This window comes from Oncorhynchus mykiss, chromosome 3 (genome assembly GCF_057628025.1).
Source record: "Oncorhynchus mykiss isolate SJ-2025 chromosome 3, ASM5762802v1, whole genome shotgun sequence".
Lineage (NCBI taxonomy): Eukaryota > Metazoa > Chordata > Actinopteri > Salmoniformes > Salmonidae > Oncorhynchus > Oncorhynchus mykiss.
This window is the reverse complement of record NC_143024.1, coordinates 94219029-94232122: the sequence shown is the minus strand read 5'-3', so window position 1 is coordinate 94232122 and position 13094 is coordinate 94219029.

Genomic DNA, 13094 nt, shown 5'->3' with positions numbered 1-13094 from the left:
CAAGGTGACGGAGTCCAATCTGACATCTAGGTGGCCAGACCGGTTTGTCACCAAGACAGGACAGGGCAGGACAGGGCAGGACAGGACAGGGCAGGACAGGACAGGACAGGGCAGGACAGGGCAGGACAGGGCAGGACAGGACAGGGCAGGACAGGGCAGGACAGGACAGGACAGGGCAGGACAGGGCAGGACAGTCTGTCAGGCATACAGTACGTGTCTCCCAAATGACCACCTATTCCATAGAGAACTTATTTGGATCAGAACCCTTTGGGCCAAAAGTGGTGCCAAGTAGAACCATACAGGGTTCTTTGATTTGTCCCCATTGGGGAACCATGATGCTAGGTAGAACACTTTGCAGAGGGTTCCTCTTACTCATTATCTAAAGGTTCTTCATAGAACCCTCTATAAATGGTTCTACCAAGAACCCTTTTATTATCTAAAACTTCTTCATAGAACCCTCTATAAATGGTTCTACCAAGAACCCTTTTATTATCTAAAGGTTCTTCGTAGAACCCTCTATAAATGGTTCTACCAAGAACCATTTTATTATCTAAAGGTTCTTCATAGAACCCTCTATAAATGGTTCCACCAAGAACCATTTTATGATCTAAAGGTTCTTCATAGAACCCTCTATAAATTGTTCCACCAAGAACCATTTTACTATCTAAAGGTTCTTCATAGAACCCTCTATAAATGGTTCCACCAAGAACCATTTTATGATCTAAAGGTTCTTCATAGAACCCTCTATAAATGGTTCCACCAAGAACCATTTGATGAGCTAAAGGTTCTTCATAGAACCCTCTATAAATGGTTCTACCAAGAACCCTTTTATTATCTAAAGGTTCTTCATAGAACCCTCTATAAATGGTTCTACCAAGAACCATTTTATCTTTGAAGGGTTCTTCCTACTATTTTTAAACCTGTCCCATTGCAGCTAATCCCCTGGAGACTGAGTGATGGACAGCGGCCTACTGGGGAGAAGATCATCACGACGTTTGGGCATCGCTTGCCAGGTCAGGGCACCAGCTGGCTGCTACTTCTAGGGAACTCTCAGCATCTGTTAACCTTATTATTGTTTTAAATATAACCTTTTCCTGGAAGAAGATGCATATGCTCCTTAACGGGTCATTTTGTCAAAAATGTGAAAATGAAAAAATTAATAAATAACAACGCAGAGGTAGATGAAATGATCGAACTTAACAAAATGGCATCTTCAAATGTTCTTCAAATGTTGGAAAAACTTGTGTTAAATAGGCACCCTGGAGCCAACTTCTTCCAAGATGATGCCTGATCTTTCCAAGATGATGCCTGTTCTTTCCAAGATGATGCCTGTTCTTTCCAAGATGATGCCTGTTCTTTCCAAGATGATGCCTGTTCTTTCCAAGATGATGCCTGATCTTTCCAAGATGATGCCTGTTCTTTCCAAGATGATGCCTGTTCTTTCCAAGATGATGCCTGTTCTTTCCAAGATGATGCCTGTTCTTTCCAAGATGATGCCTGATCTTTCCAAGATGATGCCTGTTCTTTCCTAGATGATGCCTGTTCTTTCAAAGATGATGCCTGTTCTTTCAAGATGATGCCTGATCTTCCAAGGAGAACATCTTCTTTCAAAGAAGTCAGAGTCAACCTCTCCTAACTTGCTGTACTCACCAGGAAGTTACCACCCCAAATCCAGCTAGACAGAAACTCAGCTCTATCAAACCTTAAAGTGATAGTTATCTAAGACAACTTTATGCATCATCTATCAAACGTTCAAGTAACCACATCACAGGGTTAGGGAGATTACAACTGTGCAGTAGTCTGTGGTTCTAGCCTTGATAAACCCGCCTTGAACGTTGTTGCTCACCAATGAAGTGATGAGTTCAGTTTGGTTTAACCAGGCTATCTTGAGGTTCAGAGGAGGCTGCAAAAAAACTCAGGAAGGCCCGAAATAACCTATAATAACCTCAGGCTGGTCATTAAAAATAGACTCTGATTTCAGACGTTTGAAAAAGTCCTGAGAACATGGATATATAGGGGGCGGCAGGTAGCCTAATGGTTAGAGTCTAGTGGTTAGAGCGCTGGGCCAGTAACCTGCAGGTAGCCTAGTGGTTAGAGTCTAGTGGTTAGAGCGCTGGCCCAGTAACCTGCAGGTAGTCTAGTGGTTAGAGTACTGGCCCAGTAACCAGCAGGTAGTCTAGGGGTTAGAGTCTAGTGGTCAGAGCGCTGGGCCAGTAACCTGCAGGTAGCCTAGTGGTTAGAGTCTAGTGGTTAGAGCGCTGGGCCAGTAACCTGCAGGTAGCCTAGTGGTTAGAGTCTAGTGGTCAGAGTGTTGGGCCAGTAACCTGCAGGTAGCCTAGTGGTTAGAGTCTAGTGGTTAGAGCGCTGGCCCAGTAACCTGCAGGTAGTCTAGTGGTTAGAGTACTGGCCCAGTAACCAGCAGGTAGTCTAGGGGTTAGAGTCTAGTGGTCAGAGCGCTGGGCCAGTAACCTGCAGGTAGCCTAGTGGTTAGAGTCTAGTGGTTAGAGCGCTGGGCCAGTAACATGCAGGTAGTCTAGTGGTTAGAGTCTAGTGGTCAGAGCGCTGGGCCAGTAACATGCAGGTAGTCTAGGGGTTAGAGGCAGGTAGCCTAGTGGTTAGAGTCTAGTGGTTAGAGTACTGGCCAGTAACCTGCAGGTAGCCTAGTGGTTAGAGTCTAGTGGTTAGAGTGTTGGGTCACTAACATGCAGGTAGCCTAGTGGCTAGAGTCTAGTGGTTAGAGTGTTGGGCCAGTAACCTGCAGGTAGCCTAGTGGTTAGAGTCTAGTGGTTAGAGCGTTGGGCCAGTAACCTGCAGGTAACCTAGTGGTTAGAGTCTAGTGGTCAGAGTGTTGGGCCAGTAACCTGCAGGTAGCCTAGTGGTTAGAGTCTAGTGGTCAGAGTGTTGGGCCAGTAACCTGCAGGTAGCCTAGTGGTTAGAGTGTTGGGACAGTAACCTGCAGGTAGCCTAGTGGTTAGAGTCTAGTGGTTAGAGCGTTGGGCCAGTAACCTGCAGGTAACCTAGTGGTTAGAGTCTAGTGGTCAGAGTGTTGGGCCAGTAACCTGCAGGTAGCCTAGTGGTTAGAGTCTAGTGGTCAGAGTGTTGGGCCAGTAACCTGCAGGTAGCCTAGTGGTTAGAGTCTAGTGGTCAGAGTGTTGGGCCAGTAACCTGCAGGTAGCCTAGTGGTTAGAGTGTTGGGCCAGTAACCTGCAGGTAGCCTAGTGGTTAGAGTCTAGTGATTAGAGCGTTGGGCCAGTAACCAGCAGGTAGCCTAGTGGTTAGAGTCTAGTGGTCAGAGTGTTGGGCCAGCAACATGCAGGTAACCTAGTGGTTAGAGTCTAGTGGTCAGAGTGTTGGGCCAGTAACCTGCAGGTAGCCTAGTGGTTAGAGTCTAGTGGTCAGAGTGTTGGGCCAGTAACCTGCAGGTAGCCTAGTGGTTAGAGTCTAGTGGTCAGAGTGTTGGGCCAGTAACCTGCAGGTAGCCTAGTGGTTAGAGTGTTGGGCCAGTAACATGCAGGTAGGTTGGAGTCATTAAAACTTGTTTTTCAACCACTCCACAAATTTCTTGTTAACAAACTATAGTTTTGGCCAGTCGGTTAGGACATCTACTTTGTGCATGACACAAGTCATTTTTCCAACAATTGTTTACAGAGAGATTATTTCACTTATAATTCACTGTATCACAATTCCAGTGGGTCAGAAGTTTACATACACTAAGTTGACTGTGCCTTTAAACAGCTTGGAAAATTCCAGAAAATTATGCCATGGCTTTAGAAGCTTCTGATTGGCTAATTGACATCATTTGAGTAAATTTGAGGTGTACCTGTGGATGTATTTCAAGGCCTACCTTCAACTGATGCTAATTACTGAGTGCCTCTTTGCTTGACATCATGGGAAAATCCAAAGAAATCAGCCAAAAAATTATAGACCTTCACAAGTTTGGCTCATCCTTGGGAGAAATTTCCAAACGCCTGAAGGTACCACGTTCATCTGTATAAACAATAGTACGCAAGTATAAACATCATGGGACCACACACTAGTGACAAGGCCATACATTGCTTTCAGTCAGATGGCATCAGGACACTTTCTTCTGACCGTCTTTAAGGAATAGAGAAGGGGGAGTCTGTCTGTCTGTCTGTCTGTCTGTCTGTCTGTCTGTCTGTCTGTCTGTCTGTCTGTCTGTCTGTCTGTCTGTCTGTCTGTCTGTCTGTGGGGTTATTGGTCCTTCATTACACTTTAGAATCTGTAATTGAAGATTTCTCAACACACCCTGGAACACAACAACAAATCTGCAATTCCTGTCCTGCAAAACAACATGTTGGTTATTGATAGTGTGGCTCAAAAAACGAGACACACCCTAAACCTAATTCGCTCACTCTCTCTGTCAGTAAGAGAAGTCGACAGCAGGCTAAGTAAATATTTGAGTGTTGGCATATTCTAATATTGTATAGTAAGAATCAGTAATTTACTGGAATTACAGTAAGTTTGTTCCTGGTCAGTTCTAATTTTTTATAATTTAAAGGGTTTCAATAAACATCTTCCCAGAATGATTCAATACATCGTCCTGATAAATGCATTAGCAATTCACATGTAGTCTACACTGCTGTAATATGGCATGTTTCTCTTAAACTACAGTAAGAGGTTTATTTTCGATGAGTCAGTGGAGTTCTCCTGAGTTCCACACTGTACAGATTGCGACGCATCCCCTGAACCGTCTGTCGGGGGTGTGGGGGAGGAATAAACATTGCGCATGTGAGCTGTGCGTATCATGCAAGAATTTGAATGGTCAATAGTCTCGAAACGACGATAAAACATGAAGTAGTTTCGCATTATGTTTCTACAAATGAAATGAATAATATTAACAGAAATTGAATAACACACATGTTAAAACACTAATTTATTCTACATAAAAACATTTCCATATCGGCTTCATTGAGCCGCAAGTTTCACAATTCCAAATGACAATGTAAACTCACTCACAATTGTGCTTTTGAAGTATCTGTGTCTTGTCTAGACGGGGGGATCATGTTTAACGAGGTCGTTTGTTTAACGAGGGGGGGGGGGACCACATTCTCGCTGAGACCGTTAATGTGGTCTAGTTTAACCCGGTGGGGAGTCATCCCTCGTAACCGCACACGGAACGGGACCGACTCCGTCCACCGCAGCGTTTCATCTACTGAGACGTTCCAGTCACCGCGCACGACGGTGAAGGTACACTAGACAGCGGTACGTTACCGCGGACCGCTTAGGCCGCACATTGTGACTCGCTTGTCGGCAGTATAAAGCAACATGTTCGTTTGTGAGCTATAATTTTAATGAGTTTTTTTCATCCCTTATTTTTGACTTCTATTTTATTTCTAAAGTAAAACACCACAAACTCATGTCTGGAAAAGAAAAAAGGCGAAACTAACCTACGCACGTTCTGATAAAAACCTTAGTGCATCTAGCCTCGGGGGATGCCTTGCTCCTGGCCTGCCTCTTCCACCAATCCAATGGTCTCTTATGGACAGAAAAGAGCAGAGGCTCTGATCTGATCAGGTCCATTATCTACTGAGTTGCGAGTCAAGAATTGAGCACAGCAAGATTGTATGAAGGTCTGGTTATTAAATGGGTAGATAGTTCAATAGGAAAAACCTCTAAAACGACCTGTTTCCAATTGTCCACATGGCTGGGAGAACCTATTCAGGTAACTAAATACATTTTGAAAATGTACAAAAAAACGATGTATTATTAGCTAACTAACTCAAATGAGTTTCTAAATGAGCTATCTAGCCAACTTCACATACCGTATAGATAGCTAGCTAAGGGAATGAAATATCACCAGCTACCTAACTTCATTTTAGATAGCTATCTTGATGTATTTATCACTGTAAAAAAACAAACTCCAAATGCATTTGTAGGTAGCTAGCGAACAGCCATGGAGGAGGGTGAAAGGATAGCAGCCCCAACTGTCAGTGAGAGAGGAGGCTATTCTGGATAAGACAGGTACTTTTGTGTAGTTCCTGTCCCTAGAAGTGAGGACGGAGATAATAGTAACATAATATTCAGTGTGGTGTAATTTGACTATAATGAAGTGTGTTTCTTGTGAGGTTTTCTGTCCTCGGATAAAGAGCTCTATGAAAGCCTGTCTACATATGAAGAGGTCCCAATGAGGAGCAGTGGTTCTCAGTCCTGGGGGACTCAAAGAGGGGCACATTGTTGTTTTTTCCTCAGCACTGCACAGCTGATTCAAATGATCAACTCATCATCAAGCTTCAAGTGGTATTTATGTATTCATTTGTGATGCTATCCTTGATATGATCCTGTCATTGTCACATGCTACACATGCACATATGAGTGCCCATGTATCTATCAATCAAATGTTATCATGATTTGTTATCAGGGATATTATTCAGGTGTGTGAAGGCTACCTGTGTCCTGCGTAACTTCATGAGGATGAACACGAGTACCAGAAGGGGATCTGCAGCTCGCCGCCGCCACCGTGTCCCAGAGGAGGAGTCTGCTGCTCTGCAGGATGTTTCAAGGATGGGCTCCAACAACGCAGCAAGACAGGAAATCCGTGTGTGTGAGATATTCAGCTCCTACTTCTAGGAAGAGGGTGCTGTTCCCTGGCAACACCATAGACTACACTATGTACAACCAAAGGCTCTTTTAAGAGAGTGCTGTTCCCTGGCAACACCATAGACTACACTATGTACAACCAAAGGCTCTTTTAAGAGAGTGCTGTTCCCTGGCAACACCATAGACTACACTATGTACAACCAAAGGCTCTTTTAAGAGAGTGCTGTTCCCTGGCAACACCATAGACTACACTATGCACAACCAAAGGCTCTTTTAAGAGAGTGCTGTTCCCTGGCAACACCATAGACTACACTATGTACAACCAAAGGCTCTTTTAAGAGAGTGCTGTTCCCTGGCAACACCATAGACTACACTATGCACAACCAAAGGCTCTTTTAAGAGGGTGCTGCTCCCTGTGTCCGTTCATGTTCTTCAGCATAAAGTCCTCTGCAGCCACTTCGTGTGGTGTGGACACCAGGTGAGGCCACACACAGATTCCTGTTGAACAGTGTCTCTTTAACTACCTTATTTTCTCAATAACGGTCTCTCTCCTTCACTTCATCCATCTTTCCTCCTAAATCCTCTAGGTTATATCAGCTGTGTCGGTGAACCCCTCCCGCATCTGAACTGGCCAGAGTTAATGATCCCAGGTCAGGTTATATTATACAGGAAGTATTACTAAAGAGATGCAGTAGTCCCAGAGTTAATGATCCCAGGTCAGGTTATATTATACAGGAAGTATTATTAAAGAGATGTAGTAGTCCCAGAGTTAATGATCCCAGGTCAGGTTATATTATACAGGAAGTATTACTAAAGAGATGCAGTAGTCCCAGAGTTAATGATCCCAGGTCAGGTTATATTATACAGGAAGTATTATTAAAGATATGTAGTCCCAGAGTTAATGATCCCAGGTCAGTTTATATTATACAGGAAGTATTATTAAAGAGATGCAGTAGTCCCAGAGTTAATGATCCCAGGTCAGTTTATATTATACAGGAAGTATTATTAAAGATATGTAGTCCCAGAGTTAATGATCCCAGGTCAGTTTATATTATACAGGAAGTATTATTAAAGAGATGCAGTAGTCCCAGAGTTAATGATCCCAGGTCAGTTTATATTATACAGGAAGTATTATTAAAGAGATGTAGTAGTCCCAGAGTTAATGATCCCAGGTCAGGTTATATTATACAGGAAGTATTATTAAAGAGATGTAGTAGTCCCAGAGTTAATGATCCCAGGTCAGGTTATATTATACAGGAAGTATTATTAAAGAGATGTAGTAGTCCCAGAGTTAATGATCCCAGGTCAGGTTATATTATACAGGAAGTATTACTAAAGAGATGCAGTAGTCCCAGAGTTAATGATCCCAGGTCAGGTTATATTATACAGGAAGTATTATTAAAGAGATGCAGTAGTCCCAGAGTTAATGATCCCAGGTCAGTTTATATTATACAGGAAGTATTATTAAAGATATGTAGTCCCAGAGTTAATGATCCCAGGTCAGTTTATATTATACAGGAAGTATTATTAAAGATATGTAGCAGTCCCAGAGTTAATGATCCCAGGTCAGTTTATATTATACAGGAAGTATTATTAAAGATATGTAGTCCCAGAGTTAATGATCCCAGGTCAGGTTATATTATACAGGAAGTATTATTAAAGAGATGCAGTAGTCCCAGAGTTAATGATCCCAGGTCAGTTTATATTATACAGGAAGTATTATTAAAGATATGTAGTCCCAGAGTTAATGATCCCAGGTCAGTTTATATTATACAGGAAGTATTATTAAAGAGATGTAGTAGTCTCAGAGTTAATGATCCCAGGTCAGTTTATATTATACAGGAAGTATTATTAAAGAGATGTAGTAGTACCAGAGTTAATGATCCCAGGTCAGTTTATATTATACAGGAAGTATTATTAAAGATATGTAGTCCCAGAGTTAATGATCCCAGGTCAGTTTATATTATACAGGAAGTATTATTAAAGAGATGTAGTAGTCCCAGAGTTAATGATCCCAGGTCAGTTTATATTATACAGGAAGTATTATTAAAGAGATGTAGTAGTCCCAGAGTTAATGATCCCAGGTCAGTTTATATTATACAGGAAGTATTATTAAAGAGATGTAGTAGTCCCAGAGTTAATGATCCCAGGTCAGTTTATATTATACAGGAAGTATTATTAAAGAGATGCAGTAGTACCAGAGTTAATGATCCCAGGTCAGTTTATATTATACAGGAAGTATTATTAAAGAGATGTAGTAGTCCCAGAGTTAATGATCCCAGGTCAGTTTATATTATACAGGAAGTATTATTAAAGAGATGCAGTAGTACCAGAGTTAATGATCCCAGGTCAGTTTATATTATACAGGAAGTATTATTAAAGAGATGTAGTAGTCCCAGAGTTAATGATCCCAGGTCAGTTTATATTATACAGGAAGTATTATTAAAGAGATGTAGTAGTACCAGAGTTAATGATCCCAGGTCAGTTTATATTATACAGGAAGTATTATTAAAGAGATGTAGTAGTCCCAGAGTTAATGATCCCAGGTCAGTTTATATTATACAGGAAGTATTATTAAAGAGATGCAGTAGTCCCAGAGTTAATGATCCCAGGTCAGTTTATATTATACAGGAAGTATTATTAAAGAGATGTTTTACATTGAAATACAGATAGAGATGTAGTAGTCCCAGAGTTAATGATCCCAGGTCAGTTTATATTATACAGGAAGTATTATTAAAGAGATGTTTTACATTGAAATACAGATAGAGATGCAGTAGTCCCAGAGTTAATGATCCCAGGTCAGTTTATATTATACAGGAAGTATTATTAAAGAGATGTAGAAGTCCCAGAGTTAATGATCCCAGGTCAGTTTATATTATACAGGAAGTATTATTAAAGAGATGTAGTAGTCCCAGAGTTAATGATCCCAGGTCAGTTTATATTATACAGGAAGTATTACTAAAGATATGTAGTAGTCCCAGAGTTAATGATCCCAGGTCAGTTTATATTATACAGGAAGTATTATTAAAGAGATGTAGTAGTCCCAGAGTTAATGATCCCAGGTCAGTTTATATTATACAGGAAGTATTATTAAAGAGATGCAGTAGTACCAGAGTTAATGATCCCAGGTCAGTTTATATTATACAGGAAGTATTATTAAAGAGATGTAGTAGTCCCAGAGTTAATGATCCCAGGTCAGTTTATATTATACAGGAAGTATTATTAAAGAGATGTAGTAGTACCAGAGTTAATGATCCCAGGTCAGTTTATATTATACAGGAAGTATTATTAAAGAGATGTAGTAGTCCCAGAGTTAATGATCCCAGGTCAGTTTATATTATACAGGAAGTATTATTAAAGAGATGCAGTAGTCCCAGAGTTAATGATCCCAGGTCAGTTTATATTATACAGGAAGTATTAATAAAGAGATGCAGTAGTCCCAGAGTTAATGATCCCAGGTCAGTTTATATTATACAGGAAGTATTATTAAAGAGATGCAGTAGTCTCAGAGTTAATGATCCCAGGTCAGTTTATATTATACAGGAAGTATTATTAAAGAGATGTTTTACATTGAAATACAGATAGAGATGTAGTAGTCCCAGAGTTAATGATCCCAGGTCAGTTTATATTATACAGGAAGTATTATTAAAGAGATGTTTTACATTGAAATACAGATAGAGATGCAATAGTCCCAGAGTTAATGATCCCAGGTCAGTTTATATTATACAGGAAGTATTATTAAAGATATGTAGTCCCAGAGTTAATGATCCCAGGTCAGTTTATATTATACAGGAAGTCTTATTAAAGAGATGCAGTAGTCCCAGAGTTAATGATCCCAGGTCAGTTTATATTATACAGGAAGTATTATTAAAGAGATGCAGTAGTACCAGAGTTAATGATCCCAGGTCAGTTTATATTATACAGGAAGTATTATTAAAGAGATGTAGTAGTCCCAGAGTTAATGATCCCAGGTCAGTTTATATTATACAGGAAGTATTACTAAAGAGATGTAGTAGTCCCAGAGTTAATGATCCCAGGTCAGTTTATATTATACAGGAAGTATTATTAAAGAGATGTAGTAGTCCCAGAGTTAATGATCCCAGGTCAGTTTATATTATACAGGAAGTATTACTAAAGAGATGCAGTAGTCCCAGAGTTAATGATCCCAGGTCAGTTTTGCATTTCACCTGATTAATATGATGACTAACCGTGTTAGAATAAAAACAACATGTCATCTCTCTCCATCTGTCTCTCGTCTGCAGATATGTTTTGATGTGAGACAATGGAAGAGGGTATAATAATGTTCTGCTCCAGCTGTCTGAAAAGATGAGTAGGTTTACTAGCTAGATAGGGCTATGGGATGCCGTTATACACATATTCTCCAGTTTAAAACCCTAGAGAGGAACACTATGAAGACAGACGGAGAGATTATGGTCAGCGCTGTCTAATTCTAATTCAAGTGAAGCCTGTTTCTTTGTGATGTCTGTCCTCAGATGTGGAAAGCCTGTCTGCAGATGAAGAGGTCTCAGTAAATGTCCCAAGAGACTGCTGCCACATTCTTGTATGCCAAGGGTTGTAAAAGCACTAAATATACTTCAGTTAGTGCTAAATACGGCTGCTAGAATCCTGACTAGAACCCCAAAATTTGATCGTATTACTCCAGTGCTAGCCTCCCTACACTGGCTTCCTGTTAAGGCAAGGTTTTACTGCTAACCTACAAAGCATTACATGGGCTTGCTCCTACCTATCTCTCTGATTTGGTCCTGCCGTACATACCTATACGTACGCTACGGTCACAAGACGCAGGCCTCCTAATTGTCCCTAGAATTTCTAAGCAGACAGCTGGAGGCAGGGCTTTCTCCAATAGAGCTCAATTTTTATGGAATGGTCTGCCTACCCATGTGAGAGACGCAGACTCGGTGTCACCCTTTAAGTCTTTACTGAAGACTCATCTCTTCAGTGGGTCATATGATTGAGTGTAGTCTGGCCCAGGAGTGGGAGGGTGAACGGAAAGGCTCTGGAGCAACGAACCGCCCTTGCTGTCTCTGCCGTGGCCGGTTCCCCTCTTTCCACTGGGATTCTCTGCCTCTAACCCTATTACAGGGGCTGAGTCACTGACTTACTGGTGCTCTTTCATACCGTCCCTAGGAGGGGTGCGTTACTTGAGTGGGTTGAGTCACTGATGTGATCTTCCTGTCTTGGTTGGCGCCCCCCCTTGGGTTGTGCCGTGGCGGAAAATGGTATACCCTTTATTTAACTAGGCAAGTCAGTTAAGAATAAATTCTTATTTTTAATGACGACCTGGGTTAATTAACTGCCTGTTCAGGGGCGAAATGACAGATTTGTACCTTGTCAGCTCAGGGGTTTGAACTTGCAACCTTCCGGTTGCTAGTCCACCACTCTAACCACTAGGCTACCCTGCCTCCTCTACACTCTAACCACTAGGTTACCCTGCCGCCTCTACACTCTAACCACTAGGCTACCCTGCCACCTCTACACTCTAACCACTAGGCTACCCTGCCGCCTCTACACTCTAACCACTAGGCTACCCTGCCGCCTCTACACTCTAACCACTAGGCTACCCTGCCACCCCTACCCTCTAGCCACTAGGTTACCCTGCCGCCTCTACACTCTAACCACTAGGCTACCCTGCCACCCCTACCCTCTAGCCACTAGGTTACCCTGCCGCCTCTACACTCTAACCACTAGGCTACCCTGCCGCCTCTACACTCTAACCACTAGGCTACCCTGCCGCCTCTACACTCTAACCACTAGGTTACCCTGGTGCCTCTACACTCTAACCACTAGGCTACCCTGCCACCTCCACACTCTAACCACTAGGCTACCCTGGTGCCTCTACACTCTAACCACTAGGCTACCCTGGTGCCTCTACACTCTAACCACTAGGCTACCCTGCCGCCTCTACACTCTAACCACTAGGCTACCCTGCCGCCTCTACACTCTAACCACTAGGTTACCCTGCCGCCTCTACACTCTAACCACTAGGTTACCCTGCCGCCTCTACACTCTAACCACTAGGCTACCCTGCCACCCCTACCCTCTAGCCACTAGGCTACCCTGGTGCTATACTGTATGTAGGAATGACATCATGGAAGGGATCCCTCCTACTGCAGTGTACTGACTTACCGTAGGCGTCTGTAGGCTAGCCATAGAGAATGATAGAGGGCTCTAGGCTAGCCATAGAGAATGATATCAGGGCTCTAGTAGTCAAACTACCACTACTGGTGACCCTTTTGGAATCATGTGCAAACGGGTCATCAGGAGAGATCAGCCAATCGTGAAGAAGAAAATGGACTACTTCAAAATGGAGATAGCCTCGATGGCGCTGCCCATTCTGTCACAGACGCCATTATGGCACGGATACATTGACGATGCCTCTTTCCGTCTCCGAGGCTAGCCGAGGCTATTGGCAGGTAAAATCCGCTGCGTCATTTTTAGCCAAGGAGTGACTCAATTATTGATATTCGGTAGTGATTCAGCCCAACATTTCTGCTGAACTTGTACATTTATGCTGA